Raw genomic sequence first — 14,596 nt, forward strand, 5'->3', positions numbered from 1 at the left:
TAGGTTTACAGAAAAGTTGCTCTTTCCCGGCTTCCTTTGCTGTCACCATCCTGCATTAGGGCATGCGTTTATCACAGCTGAGGAACCAATTTTGATACATTGTAACTAACAAAAGCCTAAAAGGAGGGTGTATGCTAGGGTTCCTGCTTTGCGTTGCAGTTTCCTGGGTCTTTTCATCTTCACCCCAGGAGCAGGACAGGACTGGTGCTGAAACACAAACTCAGGGCTGCGTGCAGTGGGGACAGAAGCCATTTTCCACCCCCAACGCCTTCCTGGTGGGGCATTCGGAAACACTTCTCTGCATCCACCCTGTAGGGTGGGGTGACTGTCTGTGACTGGGCCAGTGGGCAGGAGACTTGCCACCTTCGGGGCTTCCATCAAGCCTGAGTCTGGGCTTTCTGTGGCAGGCCCAGCAGCCCGCAGAAGTTCGCATTCAGGCTCTGCGGCTCAGGGCTCCTACTGCATGGCAGATGGCTCAGTGCTCTGCTAGCGATGCACAGCTGTGGGCCCAGGGACACGTAGCTCATGAGCCAACTGTGAGCTCGCGTGGCAGGCGGGGGCTGCTCCTCGGTCAGTGCCCTGTGCCTCCGCCCTTCCTCTTCCAGCTCTGTGAGGTTTCTAGACCTTTTGGCTCAAACCCTGGTCTTGAAAGATGCCAATGGGCTATCAGCTGTCTTGAGGAGGGCACAAAATCATCACAGCAGAATCTCTTCCAATTTACTTTTTAAATGTGCCCCTTGGTTTCTGGACACAGGAGGGCAGTCAGTAGCTACTGGGTTGGCCCACAAACCTGAATCAAGAACTGTGGTGGCGGCCGGAGGAGGGAGATCAGACTGGTATTCTCAGCTTCCTTACACCTTGTCCAAGGTCACAAACCCACAAGTCAAGGAAAAGGAAATAGCAGGGCCCTTAAACCTATGGGAGGGAGGTCTCACCCTTCATATGAAATCCTGCCTGAAAACAGCACTTTTTGTTTTTTAAAAATTTTATTTTTATTTCACTTTAAGTTCTGGGATACACGGGCAGAACGTGCAGATTTGTTACGTAGGTACACACATTCCATGCTGGTTTGCTGCGCCTATCAACATGCATTTAGGTTTTAAGCCCCACAGGCATTAGCTATTTGTCCTAATGATGAGCACTTTTTCTGTCTTTTTTTTTTTAATTTTAATGATGTTTTTTTTAGGGTATTTTTTAAAGGATAAAGAAACAAATGAGATTAATTTTAATGATGTTTAACTTGACGTATCCAAAATTTAATCATTTCAGCATGTAATGAGATTTTTACATTCTTTTTATCATACTATGTCTTTGCAACCAGTGTTTTTCTTTTTCTTCATAGTTAAATTCAAATGATTATTCCCTCTTTTGGATTAACTTACTCTGCACATAGTATGCGTCCAGTAAATGTTTGTGGTTTATGTTTAGCACATAAAAGTGCTGTGATGGCAGATATCTAATTCATTGTTGTAGCCCATTGTTTTTCAAAGGGTTATCTTGGCATATACAATATGCTTTTTTTTCCTTTTTTTTTTCTTTTTAATACTTTAAGTTCTGGGATACACGTGCAGAACATGCAGGTTTGTTACATAGGTATACATGTGTCATGGTGGTTTGCTGCGCCCATCAACCCCTCATCTACATTAGGTATTTCTCCTAATGTTATCCCTCCACTAGCCCCCCACACCTGACAGGCCCCGGTGTGTGATGTTCCCCTCCCTGTGTCCATGTGTTCTCATTGTTCAACTCCCATTTATGAGTGACAACATGCAGTGTTTGGTTTTCTGTTCTTGTGTTAGTTTGCTGAGGATGATGGTTTCTAGCATCATCCCTGTCCTTGCAAAGGACATGAACTCATCCTTTTTTTTTAATGGCTGCATGGTATTCCATGGTGTATATGTGCCACATTTTCTTTATCCAGTCTGTCATTGATGGGCATTTGGGTTGGTTCCAAGTCTTTGCTATTGTGAACAGTGCCTCAATAAACATAGATGTGCATTTGTCTTTATAGTAGAATGATTTATAATCCTTTGGGTATACACCCAGTAACGGGATGGCTGGGTCAAATGGTATTTCTAGTTCTAGATCCTTGAGGAATCACCACACTGTTTCCCATAATGGTTGAACTAATTTATGCTCCCACCAACAGTGTAAAAGCGTTCCTATTTCTCCACATCCTCTCCAGCATCTGTTGTTTCCTGACTTTTTGATGATCGCCATTCTAACTGGAGTGAGATGGTATCTTATTGTGGTTTTGATTTGCGTTTCTCTGATGACCAGCGATGATGAGCTTTTTTTCATATGTTTGTTGGCTGCATAAATGTCTTCTTTTGAGAAGTGTCTGTTTATATCCTTCGCCCAGTTTTTGATGGGGTTGTTTGATTTTTTCTTGTAAATCTGTTTAAGGTCTTTGTAGATTCTGGATATTAGCCCTTTGTCAGATGGCTAGATTGCAAAATTTTTCTCCCATTCTGTAGATTGCCTGTTCACTCTAATGATAGTTTCTTTTGCTGTACAGAAGCTCTTTAGTTTAATCAGATTCCAATTGTCTATTTTGGCTTTTGTTGCCATTGCTTTCGGTATTTTAGTCATGAAGTCTTTGCTCATGCCAATGGCTGAATGGTATTGCCTAGATTTTCTTCTAGGGTTTTTATGGTTTTAGGTCTTATTTTTAAGTCTTTAATCCATCTTGAGTTAATTTTTGTATAAGGTGTAAGGAAGGGATCCAGTTTCAGCTTTCTGCATATGGCTAGCCAGTTTTCCCAACACCATTTATTAAATAGGGAATCCTTTCCCCATTGCTTGTTTTTGTCAGATTTGTCAAAGATCAGACGGTTGTAGATGTGTGGCATTATTTCTGAGGCCTCTGTGATGAGCACTTTTTCGATCCATCAGATTGACAAAGACAGTAAGAAAATAATTCTTCTTATGGTGGGAATGTAAATTGGAATAACTTTTTTGGGGGGAGGACAATTTGCTGAGATCTGTCCAAATGTAAGAATGCACACACCCTTTGTTTAAGCAAGTCTGCGTCTAGGAGCTGATCATACAGATGATTTGTGCGTGTGCACAGAGACAGGCGCACCTGCTGGAGCACCTGCGGGAGCATCGCTCAGGGTAGCAGAACATAGAAAGATCCAAATGTCCACCAATGGCGGTGATATGGTTTGCATCTGAGTCCCCACCCCATCTCATGTGGAATTGTAATTCCCAGTGTTGGATAAGTGGCATGGTGGGAGGTGATCGGATCATGGGGGTGGTTTCTGATGGTTTAATCTCCCCCTATTGACATCTTCTGATAGAGTTCTCATGAGAGATGGTGGTTGACAAGTGTGTAGCACCTCCCTGCCCCATCTTCCTCCTGCTTCAGCCATGTGAGACCTGTCTGCTTCCCCTTTGCCTTCCGCCATGATTGACAGTTTCTTGAGGCCTCCCCAGCCATGCTTCCTGTACAGCCTGTGGAACTGTGAGCCGATTAAACCTCTTTTCTTTATAAATGACCCAGTCTCAGAGGCATTTCTTTTATTATTTATTTATTTATTTATTTTGAGATGGAGTCTTGCTCTGTCCTCAAGGCTGGAGTGCAGTGGAGTGATCTGGCTCACTGCAACCTCCGCCTCCCGGGTTCTAGTGATTCTCTTGCCTCAGCCTCCTGAGTAGCTGGGACAACAAGCGTATGCCACCACGCCCAGCTAATTTTTGTATTTTCAGTAGAGACGGGGTTTCCCCATGTTTACCAGGCTGGTCTCAAACTTCTGACCTCAGGAGATCTGCTCTCCTTGGCCTCCCAAATTGCTGGGATTACAGGCATGAACTACTGCATCTGGTCACAGGAAGCATTTCTTTATAGCAGTGTGAGAACGGATGAATACAAGAGGGCTGGACCCATCCATTACCGGACATGCCTGTGGTGGTTCACTCTGCCGCCTGCAAAGACAGGCAGCTCCACACACATGGATCCAGTACAGTCGGATGCTATGTCCTGTGGCAGGCCCCTTTTGTGTTGAAGAGGGACACACACATAGGCATACAGGCTTACAGAGGCACAGTCTGTCTCCAGAATAACACACAAGGAGCTCCCTCTTCATGTTTCCCTTCAGTTCCATTGCTACGTGTCCCCTGCGCATGCATGGCCCATTCAAAGTAGACAATAAGATCAACCCACCCATCCATGCTTCTTTGTGGGAAACAGAAGGATAATTCCCTCCCTCATTCCAAATATTCTGAAATGCTTTTGAGATCGAAGCTCACCCCTCATCAGTCTTAGCAGCAGAAATGCTGTGGCATGCCTTCTGCTCTGTGGTGGGTAATATAGATTGATTTCCTTTACATTAATTTAAAATGGCTCCCATGTCAAGGGTACTGATCCTCCAGGGTAAGCTTCATGAGGACAGGGACTTTTCTTTTCCTTTTTGAACCACAGTCTCATTTGTTCTGTCTCCTAGGCTGGAATGCAGTGGCACAATCTCAGCTCACTGCAACCTCCGCCTCCCAGGTTCAAGTGATTCTCGTGGCTCAGCCTCCTGAGTAGCTGGGATTACAGGGCATGCCACCATGCCCGGCTAAGTTTTAGTAGAGACAAGTTTTCTCCATGTTGACCAGGCTGGTCTCAAATTCTTGGCCTTAGCTGATCCACCAGCCTCGGCCTCCCAAAGTGTTGGGATTACAGGCATGAGCCACGGTGCCTGGCTGGCTTCGCTTTGTTCACTGTTCCATCTGCAACACCCAAAGGCATGCCCAGCACATAGTAGGTGCTCAGACAGTCTGTAGAGTCAATCATGTACACCCCTGAGCAATGCCATCTTGTCCCTACCTCCCCTCCCCGTCCTGATTGAGGGTCACACAACTTCCCCATGACCTGAGACCCCTGCCTGGGCTGGTCTTGGGAGCAGAGTCTACTGTCCCAAACCCATGAGACACTGGTTCCTGGTTAAGAATAAGAGAAATCTCCTTGGAAACAGAGCCACTGTAGCCAAAGACAGCATGGTCACGAGCCTGGCCACGTGTTTCACTAAGCTTTGGGAGGTGAAATGTAATAGCCGGCTCCTTCTTCTGATTTGAAATATTTAAATGAGCCTAGAGAAATTGTGTTGCATATTGAAAACCTTTGAGCTGTGTGCTTTGTGAATCCTGTGACAACAGTGATGAGGAGCTCACCCAGACAACAGACAGGGCCCGTGGAGCAGGCCTTCTCGGCTCACCAAGGACAGTGTAGCCGAGGCTCCCAGCCTCGTGTTCCAGAAGAGCTGCTGCGGGAGAGGGTAGCCCGAGGTCAGTGCTCTCATAGTCCCCGCTCTGGTAGCCTCCTTATTCTGCTTTCCACAAGAGTGGTGGCGACTTTCTGGTATTTCTCTGATCATGTCCCAAAGTTAGGTAATATTTGGACAGCCTTGCATGGCCAGCAAAACATGTTTTTAATATTGACCTTCACCCTACAAATGAAAAACTATTGCTCCTTTCACACTGACCCACCCACCTGATAGAAGGTAGAAAGGTTCATCTCTGAAATCGCCCTGAGACCCAGGAGGTGCTGGGGGTGGGGAAGCCATCTTCTGATTGGAGAGACCAGCTGTCAGTCATTTTGTGCTGGGCACAGGTTCTCAGGGATCCTGGTTTCTCTAAGGATGGACGAGGACAGCACTCACCCTGTTGCCAGCCTGCTTCCATGCAGCTCCAACTGCAGCCCTAAGTGGACAGTATTTCTCAAAGTTGTTTACAGTTTTGGAAAACATAGACGCCTCGTTACCTGCTTGGAGCATCCTCCTGAGAGACCCTCTCCTGGTGCCAGGCCCCTGGGGGGAATCTCGCTGTCTTTTGTTTCTGTACAAGCTAAGGGGACTTCGTTGAGCTTTACTTTCCAGAATTTACTGTAAGGAATAAAAAAATGGACTTTCCCATAACACAAAATCTTCCTATTGACCAAGCTGAATAAACTCCACGTGCCCCACCCATCTTCCACCAGCTGAGAGTCAGGTCTGTTTCCTTAACGGAAGCCCCCTCTGAGTCAGGGCCTCTGATACAATCACAGCTCAGCTGTGCCTCTCACTGGCAGGACTTTTCCCAAATCATGTGGATATTTGTGCTGGTTTCCTGCCCCCTGCTGTGGGGTCTGTGATGTCTGAGGCCTTGTCTCTTGTGTCTGTCGGGAGACCCTGTATGCCTGGCACATGGCAACACATGAGCACAAGGGCAGGTACTGTATGCATCCTGCTTACCAGAGTGTCTGCACGTAGGAAATGCCAATACCTGTGGGCCAAATGCACCTGTTGTATTCATTTCTTAGGGCTGTTCTAACAAATAACCATAAATTGGGGGGCTTAAAACAGCAATTATTGTCTCACAGTTCTGGAGGCCAGAAGTCCAAAATCAGAGTGTCTGCACAGCTTGCTGCTTCTGCAGGCTCTAGGGCAGCGGTCCCCAACCACCAGGCCATGGACAGGTATCATCAGTCCATGGGCTGTTAGGAACTGGGCTGCACAGCAGGAGGGGAGCAGTGGGTGAGCAAGCAAAGCTTCATCTTATTTACAGCCACTCCCCATGGCTCACATTACCAGCCTGAGCTCTACCTCCTATCAGATCAGCAGCAGCATTAGATTCTCATAGGAGCAAGAACCCTACTGGGAAGTGTGCATATGAAGGATCTAGGCTACACCTCTCTTTATGAGAATGTTATGCCTGATGATCTGTCACTGTCTCCCATCAGCCCCAGATGGGACTGTCTAGTTGCAGGAAAGCAAACTCAAGGCTTCCACTGATTGTACACTATGGTGAGTTATAGAATTACTTCATTATGTATTAGAAAGCAAGAATAATAGAAATAAAGTGCACAATAAATGTAATGTGCTTGAATCATCTCAAAACCAACCCCTCCTCACCTCTCTGTGGAAAAACTGTCTTTCACAAAACCAGTCCCTGGTGCCCAAAAGATTGAGGACTGCCGCTCCAGGAGAAGACCCTTTCTTGCCTCTGCCACTTCTGCCATCTGCTGGCAGCCCCTGGCATGCCTTGGCTTGTGGCCACATCCCTCCAATCTCTGCTGCTTTCTCTGCATGGCTTTCTCCCCTCCATGTCTCTATGCCTATGTCCAAATTTTTCTTTTCTTATAAGGACCACAGTCATTGGATTAGGGCCCACCCCACTGTAATGTGAGCTCCTCTTCACTTGACTACATTTGTCAGGGCCCTGTTTCTGAATAAGATCAGATTTGCAGCTACCAGGAGTCAGGACTTGAACGCATCATTTGGGGGACCCAACGTAACCCACAACACTGAAGGATGCAAAATTAGGAATAAGAGAGGAGCCCAGCTTCGCAGTCAGGGATCTGCAGTTTTGAACCAAAAGAATGAATGTGAAGAAGCACCGCACATGTGGTTTACACACAGTATTCCTGTTGTCATGCGCTATTTCATGAGATGATGAGACTCACAAGATGGTGCCATAAAAATAATAATAGCCAATATTTGCTGAATGCTGGATCTATGTCGGGTCTGAACTCAATGTTCTATGGGGATCATCTCATTTATTCTCCATTGTTGCCCTACAACGGGGTCATTCCCCTCTCCCTTATTCACAAACATCCAGTGAGCTCTTCTTTCCTGCGCCGGGCAGTGATTTGGGCACAAACACTGACATCTTCATTTCTAAAGCTGAGAGTCCAGGGAAACAATTTTGGTTAAATCTTCCCTTTCTCCACATCCCTCGCTAGCACTCAAATCATAGTCACTTTCCTCCCCAATGTGCTGCGTCCTCATAAATTTTGTAATCCTCAAATTACATTTCTGTCATCTGCCCATTCGTTTTATTACCTGCTGATAAAGAAAAGGTCAAAGTCAGTAATCCCAGATTTCAGAAGCGTTTAATCATCGCTGATAAATAGAAACTCTTTCTCCGAAAAGACAAAATGATAACATTAAAATTTTAAAAAATTTGTTGTCAGAATATTTTTAAGAGGACTGTAACCTTTCCATCTGACCTGCTCTTTGGTGAACAAATCAAACGACACAATTATGTCTTCCCTGAACTTTAGTGGCTTTGAGTCTGAATGCGTTAGGTTGGGCTTAGCATGAAGAATAGCTTTATAATTCTTAGTGTCCCCAGGATGGAGTGAGTGTCACAGGAAGGCAGCAAATCCCTCCTGCAGAGATTGGAGATTCCCACATAGCGAAGATCAAGTTCTTGGGAATTCTTGTGAAGGGTCCGGGGGAGGGGAGATGCAGAGGGTAGGGGGACAGCCTCAATGTCCACTTAATATCCACAGGGGTCATTTTAGTCCCAAAGTTCAGTGAATTCATTCACTAATTGGTTGACTCATTAATGCTTTCATCCATTCAACAACTAGTTTTCTGAATGTTGTGAATATCAGACGAGGGGCTGGGTGACAAGGGTGCAAACACAAACAGAATGTGGTCTCAGCACTCACGAAGCTTCAGGTGTCAGGTGCCATGGTTGGGGTTGGGCAGAGAGCTGTGGGCTGCAGATCAGAGATCGCCCCTGACCTCGTCTAGGGGTGGAACTTACAGGAACCCTCGCTGATGTTTTTGGCACTTTAGGTCTAGCTCTTTCTCAGCTCTGGCATCTGCAGCTAGAGTCAAAGAGGCCACCCTAGAAATGACCATCAGGACCACATCTGTTCAGTCCCACCAGGAGGGAGGAAGTCCCAATAGCCAGCCCCTGCCCACTGATGGAGCCCCCACTGCATTGCCTCACCCTGGAGACTGGCATTTTTTTCTGGCAAGCTTTGGTGTGTGCATTTTAGGGTCCCAGGCTTGATGGTATCTCTAAGGGTAGCCTCTGCTTGCCTGGCCCAGCTGTGATCTCAGGGGGCATTTGAGGCCCAGAAAAGGCCAGTGGTCTTTGTACCCTTTGGAAACCATTATCAGAAAGAACCACTGAGGTGGGAGAGCTGGAATCTGCTGTTGCCATGGACACGATGGCCATGGAGATCTGAAAACCATCAGCTGGTCTGAGAGCCACAGGGAAAAGCCATGCACCCCGGTCTCTGGGTGCTGGAGAAAGCCCAGGTCATAGTGGGACAGGAGTTAGGGTAGTAGGCAGGCTGGAGAAGGAGGAAAAGGCGGGAACGGAACTGAGAGGGTCAGACCATGTCTAGGGATTCTGGTCCAGGACCCTGATAAGAGGGCTATGTCCCCTTACAGATGACCTGGGTAAAGGCCCAGTGGGGGGATGTTTGTCTGGGGTTTCCAACACTATGGTCCAAGTGGTGCTGCTTTGATGGGACCCCCACCTAGAGCAGCTCTGAAGGAAGACATTCCCCAGGGGCTGCTTGATTGGAGAGTGTGGAGATGGGCGGGTTATTAGGAACAGAGCACAGGCTGTCTGCAGGGCTCTGCACTTCTTCATCCTCATCACTCTTTGGAAGCCTAGAGGCCCCTAGAGGGATGGGTTACTTGGAGGTCATCGTAGTGGTCTGTACCTGAGAGTTGGCCCTGGGAAATTGTCCCCCAATAATGAAATGTCTCACTTGTCGTATCCTGTATGGGGGTGGGATGAGGTGGAGTGGGTGGGTCTTGGGGGGCTGCTCTGAGGTCAGGGAGTCCAGTATCCAGCCTCACCTGGTCTCACACTAAGAACCAGCCTTGGGAGGAACCTGGCTTGTCATTCCCAGTGTTACCTTCAGATTGTCCATGTCTAAGTAGAGGATCGTTCATTCAACAAACATGGTGGGCTCTGCCCTGAGGAAGTGCCACATGAGTGCTGGCCATGTGGTATGAGTAGGCAGGTGAGCGGGTCCTCAAGGGCATCTGAGGGAACAAACACACAAAGTACAGCCAGATGTCTCAGGAGGGGTCTTAGAGTGATGAAACCATCTGTAGCTGCACTGGGGCAGTTCTAGCAGTCTACACAGGTGATGAAATTGTATAGAAATACATACATGAACACACAGACACATGAACATGCACAGAGACACATGCATGTACATGCAGGTACACACAGAGACACATACATGTAGACACACAGAGACACATATGTAAAGACAGACACATGCACATTCAGACATACACATAGATAAAAACATGCACACACAAACATACACATACACACAGAGATACACATAGAGGCACACGTACAAACACAGAGATATACGTGTGTGTGCATACACAAAAAGACACACAGATACATAAGCACATACACATACAGAGACATGCTGACACAGATATACACACATGTACACAGAGAGACACAGATATGCACACACACATAGACACACATGTCCACACACATGATATACACATAGACATGTGCACACAAGAACATACAGGCACACACATGCACACACACAGACACATACAGACACACATGCACATACATGAATACAGATATACACATAGACATCTGCACACAAGCACACACAGACACACACATGCAAACACAGAAACAAATACACACGTACACACATGAATACAGATATACACATAGACATGTGCGCACAAGCACATAGAGACACACACATGCACACAGACACATATAGACACACACATGTACACCGAGATATACGCATGTATGCACAATGCACATGTGCACATAGACACACATACACACACAAGAGTGTATGGAGAAAATGGTGAGGTCTTCATAGGGGTCTGCAGATGGCACCTGTGTTAGTTTCCTGTGCTGAGCTTCGGATTATAATGATCAAAGGTGAAACCGCTGGAAAAGCTGGGGGAAGGGGACTTGGAACCTCTCTGCTATTTTGGCAACTTCCCATGAGCCGACCCTTTTTGCAAACGTAAAAGTAATTTAATAGTTTACCATTTAATATATCTGGGGACACAAGACATTAGTATTAATTGAATTTAATTGCTATTAAAATAAGTTAAATTTAATATAGTAATAAATGAATATAAACATAAAAATAATGACAAATCCTTGCCAGTGGCCTAAATATTTAAATTACTTACTAGTAAAGTTTTTCAAAGATTTCCATCCCCATTTATATATATAAAAAATAACTACGCAAGCACCAAATCCGCAAAACGATGGTGCCTTTGTGTAGGTGCTAAGAGGCACATCACGGAGCATCACGAAGGAGGAGGAAGCCAAGGTGACACAGAGGATGGAGTGTGTGCCGCCTCCACCACCATCTCTTTATCCACCTTGCTGTATTTATAGACGTGCATCTTCACACATGTACAGCCTTTCAGGTCTAAATTTACCTTTGAGTGTGCTTCATTTGTCTTTCCTTTGGGGGTTTGTGGGATGGGAACGGATTGAACCCCAGGACCGTATATGAGAAGCTGCAGGCAGCATGCAGGGTGAGCAGAACTGCATGCCCTGAGGACGGGGCCCACCCTGCAGCCCCCTCCGCCGCCGCCTGGCCACAGGGCAGGAGGGAGTGGGAGCCTCCTTATTTCCTGGGCTCTCTGGGCTCTTCCTGGAGCTTTCATTACCAGTCATAAGGGGACTGTAAAGAGCACTTTGGGTAGCCATTTAAAAAGTGATGAAACCACCTATAAACCAGCAAATTATACAGGGGAGGCATTTTCTGTCTTGTTTTCTTTACAGCCATTCTGAAAAGGGACATAAAAGTCACTGGAAAGTCCTGGTTCCTGTCACCTTCAGGCCCCATTGCAGCCTGCATGGTATGACTCATTTCTTTTCAGAGGCTCCTGCCCCAGTGCTGGCACAGGGAGGGACCAACTAGGCGCTGTCTTTTAGACTTGTATTATCCAGAGCCAATATTCTCCCTGTGTCCCGAGGAGTGACATTTCCTGACCCCTGGGGCAGAGCCGGGAGGCCTGGGAGAGTTCAGAGAGCAGAAGCCCCCTTTTCACCCCTAGGCTCAGTCCTTACCTGCAATCTCCAAACGTTCCCTTATTGGGGCCACATCATTCACCCTCCCCGCCAAGGATATTGATCATGATTGACAGCCGCCTTCTGTGTCTGCAGCTGCCCCCATGGGAGGGGTATTTCTGAATGGTGAAGGATCATTCTTCCTAGTGATGAGGCTCAGTGCTGGGAGCTTGAAGGTTTGGGTTATGATAAAGAGTCCTCTACCAACTGGCCTTGGGCCTTTGGGAATTGCTCTGATGCTGTGACCTGCTTTTATCATCAGTGAAATGGGTGAGTAGAAAGTTTGTCCTGATGAATTTCATTTGAAAGAAAAAGGAACCTGTGCATGATGCTTGACTTAAGCAGGAGAAAGAACACCTGAGTGCTTTGCTTGGGCCAATTTATGCCTCTGAGTTCTCAGCCAGTCACATTAGAGCACAGAGGCTGCAGTGTAATTATAGACAGCACTCAAGATTTGAGGAATCATGGAGAATGGGAGAGGTTCCAGAAAAATAGAGATAAGAAAATGTTTCATAGTGGTTGAACTAATTTACGTTCCCACCAACAATGTAGAAGCGTTCCTGTTTCTTCACAACCTCACAAGCATCTGTTATTTCTTGACTTTTAAATAACTGCCATTCTGACTGGCATGAGATGGTATCTCATTGTGGTTTTGATTTGCATTTGCATTTCTCTAATGATCAGTGATATTGAGCTTTTTTCCATATGTTTGTTGGCTGCATGAATGTCTTATTTTGAGAAGTGTCTGTTCATGTCCTTTGCCCACTTTTTAATGGGGTTGTTTGGTTTTTTTTGTAAATTTGTTTATGTTTCTTGTAGACTCTGGATATTAGACCTTTTTCAGATGGATAGATTGCAAAAAATTTTCTTCCACTCTGTAGGTTGCCTATTCACTCTGATTTTTTTTTTCTGTGCAGAAGCTCTTTAGTTTAATTAGATCGTGTTTGTCAATTTTTGCTTTTTTGCAATTGCTTTTGGCAATTTTGTCATGAAATCTTTACCTGTGCCTATGTCCTCAATGGTATTGCCTAGATTTTCTTCTAGGGTTTTTATAGTTTTGGGTTTCAAACATTGTGGAATACAGTGTGGCAATGCCTCAAAGATCTGGAACCAGAAATGCCATTTGACCTACCAGTCCTATTACTGGGTATATACCCAAAGGAATATAAATCGTTCTATTATAAAAATACATTCACTCATATGTTCATTGCAGCACTATTCACAATAGCAAAGATATGGAATCAACCCAAATGCCCATCAATGACAGACTGGATAAAGGAAATGTGGTACATGTACACCATGGAATTCTATGCAGCCATAAAAAGGAATGAGATCATGTCTTTTGCAGAGATATGAATGAAGCTGGAAGCCATTATTCTCAGCAAACTAATGCAGGAACAGAAAACCAAACGCTGCCTGTTCTCACTTATAAGTGGGAGCTGAACAATGAGAACACATGGACACAGGGAGGGGAACAACTTACACTGGACCCAGCTGAGGGACTGGAGAAGGGAGAGAATTTGGAAAAATAGCTAATGCATGCTGAGCTTTATACCTAAGTGATGAGTTGATAGGTGCAGCAAACCACCATGGCACACATTTACCTATGTAACAAACCTGCACATGTACCCTGGAACTTAAAAAAAAGAAACAGAGAGAGAGAATATTTCAATTTCAACTCAGAGAAAAAAACAGATTCTGGAAATGACAGGCCAGAAAGCATTTGAATTGGAGCGTCCAGAACCTGGGAGTGTGTGGTCTCACTGTATTTCATATGGGTCAGACATACTTGTGACCTGTTGAGTGTTTAATATCACATTTAACTATGTCATTTATAAAGCTGATTAGGTTCTAAAAAGGGATGAAGCAGCAAGACATGTTTATCTTGCAACAGAAGAGTAGGGTTGTTTGAATGTTGGGTGTATATTTTTACAGTCAGGAAATAAACCATTTCTATGTGTGACCTTAGAGGGCAGACTTGAGGTTTCAGAGAAGTAGACCTCCATCTGTCAAAAGGAAGGGATTTCTCAAAGTCCGAGCAGTTCAAAGTTGGAATAGGCCACCCAACAAGGCCTGTCCCAGTAGAGGCTGGGTCAGCCTAGGCAGGACTCATGCAGATGGGTCTGGGATGGGGTGGAGGGGATGAGATCAAATAGTACTCAAGTTGTGTTGAAAGATCTGAGGTCTTAGGAGGGTTGGCACCAGAATAGCTCTTCAGGGAGGGTTTTCAAGGGCAGCCTTTCAGCATTTTCCCAACAGGAATCTTGCATGTGCCTCTCTGCCTGCTGGTAATTACTGGCCTCTCTCATTTTACTGGGACTACAAAGAATAATGCTCGTGGGGCGATAAAACTCAGCAGTCAGCCAGTCATTCTCTAATGGAAGACTAGATCTTATCTTTGCAGAGATAAAGCTCCCATCTGGACACAACAACCCTTGCATTTATGGTGGGGACTTGGCCCATCTCAGAGGGCTGCTCATGCCCAATTTGCAGCACTGAATATTCTACTTTTCAAATATTTAGAGGGTCCAGGAGCCAATGCTAGAATCTTGTCCTGTGTATTGTGTTGGGGGCACCTTGTCCCACAAACATGTACCGCCCTGCAGCAGGACTGAGTGGGAGAGAGAGAAGCATAGCCCAGCTCCACTCCATCATCACGGAGATATTGGATGAGTAGTGTGTCCCATGAAAGATGCCACATCGTGCAGTAGCCTTGGATTTTATTAACCAGAAAGGAGCCCTGATCTGAGCTGTTATGTGATGAAATGGGCTCTTGGGAATATTT

Source organism: Pongo pygmaeus, chromosome 1 (genome assembly GCF_028885625.2).
Source record: "Pongo pygmaeus isolate AG05252 chromosome 1, NHGRI_mPonPyg2-v2.0_pri, whole genome shotgun sequence".
NCBI classification, from domain to species: Eukaryota; Metazoa; Chordata; class Mammalia; order Primates; family Hominidae; genus Pongo; species Pongo pygmaeus.